Raw genomic sequence first — 4,926 nt, 5'->3', positions numbered from 1 at the left:
TTTTTGTTTGTTTTTGTATTGCAATTACCTGTTCCTTAAAACTGTATGACTGTTTTGGGTTCTTTTGTTTTGAATTGGAAGTCTTTAATCACTTTTCTAGTTTTATCTGTTGATTCTCTAGTCTTTGAAATTCTGTTTTGGACACAACAAATTCAGAGTTCCTGGCACAATTCTTTTAAGAAGTCTTTGCAGCCATGTATTACCAGCCACCACCCACATAAAAGGACCAATCTAGCACTGAAAATTCTTCATTATGTGTTCTTGGAAATACTTTGTTGGGAGATCAGAGCTCCTTATCAGACTGTTGTGGTCATACCTGTGCATGTTTTTCTCCATATACTGAAAGTGGAGTTCCGTGGGTTAGGTCACGAGTATGCCTATGCTCAACTTTAGTAAGTTTAATTTTTCTTTTTTTTTTTTTTTAAGATTTTATTTATTTATTTAACAGAGATCACAAGTAGGCAGAGAGAGAGGAGGAAGCAGGCTCCCCACAGAGCAGAGAGCCCAATGCGGGGCTCGATCCCAGGACACTGGGATCATGATCCGAGCCAAAGGCAGAGGCTTAACCCACTGAGCCACCCAGGTGCCCCATAAGTTTAATTTTTCTAAATAGGTTTCCAAAAATACCAACTGGCACTCCCACCAACAGTGTATGAATATTCTTCTTTCTCCATATCCTTGACAATATTTGGCATCAGTTTTTTTTTTTTTTTAAATGCTTGCTACTCTGGTAGGTATCATGGTTTACATTTCCATTTTTTTCCTGAGTATTTATTAGCTGTTTGAATATTCTCACAATATCTGTCCACTTCTTCCTCCTGACACTGAGTGTATTAGGTGTGGCTGTATACCAGTGACATTTGACATGGCATTTGAATCTCATAATTTTCAACTACCATAAAGGACTGTCCTTTGGTTTCTTCCAACATTAAGAAATATAGGGGCGCCTGGGTGGTTCAGCGGGTTAAAGCCTTTGCCTTCAGCTCAGGTCATGATCCCAGGGTCCTGCGGTCGACCCTGCATCTGGGTCTCTGTTCAGTAGGGAGCCTGCTTCCTCCTCTCTCTCTGCCTACATGTGATCACTGTCTGTCAGATAAATAAATAAAATCTTTTAAAAAATGTAAAAGCCCAACTCCTTCAAAAACTGTAAAAACTATTTTTTTTCTCATTTGTGCGTATTTTTTAAAATTATGTTCAGTAAAAACCATTCTTATTCTTTGCGGATTGGCCAGAGCCACATGTAAAAAGACAGTGGGCCAGATTTGGCCCATAGGCCATAGTTTTCTTACTCCTGTAGATGCATAACTAAAGGGTCAACAGTCATGCTGTAATGGACATTTTACTTGACCCATGGAGATGGACATAGGAAAATCCAACTATAAATAAACATAAAATTTACACAGTATGATGAATGATAATGAAGAAAAAGAATATTCTTTCGGGAACCAGTGATGGATGATCTTGACTTAAATATGGGTATAAATATGGATATAAAGAAGGCCTGTAAGAGAAGAAATAAGCAGCAGTTTGAAAGATGAGAGTGAATGCTTATGGCAAAGACAAGGAGAATTACTGGTATTGCCAAAGGCCCCAAGAGAAGAAAGTGCTTGAGACTTTGAGAGGAACTAGAAGAGGTTCAGAGGTGTAGGAACATCACTGTTATGTGTTTACTTCATCTCCCCTTCCTGAAAGCTTGGTTCTGATTTAAATGTTTAAATGTCATTTGGCTGGATCCCCTTTCTTAAGAGTTCTTTTAGACAGCTTATGTGTGTCACATAGTGGAATAGTATTCCACACCATATATACATATATGATTATATATATCTACATAGATACATTTATCACATTTATTTTATCCATTCATCTATTGTGGACATTGGTTTTTTACTACCTTTGGCTATTGTGATATAATGTAAACATTGGAGTACAAATATCTGTTCAAATCCCCACTTTCAATTTCTTTGGGTATACATGGAATTGGATTAAATGATAATTCTATATTTAAAATTTAAATTCTGTATTTAAAATTCTGAGGAATCATCATATTGTTTAACACAGCAACTGTCCCATTTTACATTTCTACCAGCTGCACAACTTTATTGCTTTGGTAGGACTCCATTTCACTTCAACCATTGTACTGCATAGATCTTATTTTTGTATTATAGTATATGTGTCATGTATATGTTGTTTCTAGGGTCACACATAAAACACATCATTGACCTAGCTGATGTCAAGAACAGATGTGTTTATTTGGATATTTTATGAAGACAACATGAGTTACAGTGATGTGAAGGAAATAATAATTGGTAATTAAATATACTTATTACTTTAATTATAATTAAATTATTATTCTAGGTTAAATAAGTGTGTAGCAATTTTTAAACTTACAATGAAAGCTTACTAATGATTCATTGTCAAGTAGCAGCCAGTACTATGGCCAGAATAGTAAAAAATGTGAGACTAGAAGAAGTACAAATGCTAACTCCAATTTGCTGTAAATAGAACAAAATTAAAAAGCTGTTAGATAATGTAAAAAATCAAGTTAACAAAGTAGAGAATATCGTGAGAATTTTGCAGCAAATCTATAACACATTTGATGAGAATTTTCCTTTTGATAACCAAAAAGGATAAAATTAGTTGCCTGAAATCATAATTAAATGGGCAACCAAATTTTAACTGACTTTGAAACAATCTGAGCTTATAACTTTGTGTAGCTATAAAATGGCTTTGTGTCTTGTACACACACAAAAATCAAATTTTATGTGGAAATATAGAAAGATAAATTATTACTGTAGTTAGGGGAGTTTTGTTATGATATTATGAAAAAATGCTAAAAATTATATCTTATAAAAAGTAAAAAAATTTAAGCCACTAGTCAACTGCCTGTAAAAGATCTTTCTAATAATATCAAAGATTAATTCAAAATTAGTAAAGCTACATATATTCTCTAGCTTTAGACAAGTTGTACGATAAAATATTTTCCACTTTACTCTGGGTACCTTCCAAATCAAATAGAAATATTGTCAATCTGCAGCCTACAAAATCATATTCATAGCACAGATATCTTAAAATCTTTTATATATGTCAAAAAAGAATTTCAACTAGATATAAAAAAAAAAATTCTATTAAAATTAACAGCCGGGGCACCTGGGTGGCTCAGTGGGTTAAAGCCTCTGCCTTCAGCTCAGGTCATGATCCCAGAGTCCTGAGATAGAGCCCCACATTGGGCTCTCTGCTCTGCAGGGAGGCTGCCTCCTCCTCTCTCTCTGCCTGCCTCTCTGCCTACTTGTGATCTCTTTCTCTCTCTCTCTCAAATAAATAAATAAAATCTTAAAAAATAAATTAACCAGCCACGCTAAGTTAAAAATGTGAATGCTGTGAATTTTAAAGAGCTTGATGTCTCCCTAACTGATTTGCTCCACAGTATGAAAAGTATGATGGTTTAGTATAAACGCGCAAATATTATGAATTACTGTTGCTTTATGGAACTGTTGAAAGAAACAGAGAACAAATGAATTTATTTATGTTTTTTGCCAATGCTCATTGGTTGAATGGTTGAAGAGTTTACAAATTTTTTACAAAAATTTACTGTATTTTGAATGTGAAGGCTTTCTTTAAGAAAATACTTGGCGAATATTTCATAATCAAGACCGCCAAAATGACAGCATGATTTGTTTTCTCACCAGTATCACACTACATGTAAACAAACAAAATCTGGAATGCCAAGGAAAGGAAAAGCTGTTTTTATGACTAAGCTAAGAGGGTAGGAATATTTCTTGAAACTGATACTTTTCATAAGATAAAATAATTTTACTTATTCTTCTATCATTAATCAATATATGAAAGATTTTCACTGGAATCAAAAGCATTGTCAAAATACACATTGAAGAAACAGGAAACCTTAGTAAAGAAATAGAAACTATTAAAAAAGCACAAAATGAAGATAGAACTGAAAAGTACTATTAAACTTTTGATAGATAAACTTAATAGCATAATTGAGATGACAAGAAAAAGAATCAGTAAACTTGAAGATAGAGCAATAGAAATTACCCAATCTGAAAAAGAGAAAAATAAAGGGCGCCTGGGTGGCTCAGTGGGTTGAAGCCTCTGCTTTTGGCTCAGGTCGTGATCTCAGGGTCCCAGGATTGAGGTCCGAGTCGGGCCCTCTGCTCGGCAGGGAACCTGCCCCCCCCCCACCTACTTGTGATATCTCTGTCAAATAAATAAAGTCTTTAAAAAAAGAGAGAGAGAGAGAAAGGTGAGAGATAACAGAGCCAGTGACTTGTGGGACAATATCAAAGATTTAACACAAGTATTTAGAATCCCAGAAGGAGAAGCATGGACAGGAAATAAATATCTGAATATGGACAAAAGTTTCTGAAATTTGGGGAAATGCATCAGTGTATAGATTTCAGAGGCTCAGAGAACCCAAAACAGGAGTAACATAAAACCACATTTAAACCAGCATACTCAAATTGATGAAAACCACAGGTAATGAAAAATCTTGAAAGCATGCAGAGAGAAATGACACATACAGAGGGAAAGTAATTCAAATGACTTCTCATCATAACCTATGGAGGACAGAAGTCATTGTCTATCTTTTAAAAAATACACAGAAACCCCAGAATTCTATAGCAAGAAAAACAATCTTTCAAGAATAAAGGGTAAAAGAAACTGAAAATTCACCTCCAGCAGATGTACACTCCAAGAAATGCTATATTAAGTTCTTCAAGCTAAAAGAAAATGATACCAGATGGAAATTCAGAAAATTAGGGATTGGGAAATCAGGAAGAGCACGGGAAAGGGCAAATATATGGGTAAATATAAAATAATATAAAATATTGGTAGTCAATACGTGAATCAAGAGATCAAACATAGTTTCGCTTGTATGCCACCTGATATTTTATATTAAATATACCATATCTA

Source organism: Mustela lutreola, chromosome 16 (assembly GCF_030435805.1).
Source record: "Mustela lutreola isolate mMusLut2 chromosome 16, mMusLut2.pri, whole genome shotgun sequence".
In the NCBI taxonomy this organism is placed as follows: Eukaryota; Metazoa; Chordata; class Mammalia; order Carnivora; family Mustelidae; genus Mustela; species Mustela lutreola.
The sequence above is the reverse complement of the archived record's forward strand: the minus strand, read 5'-3'. Positions refer to the sequence as shown.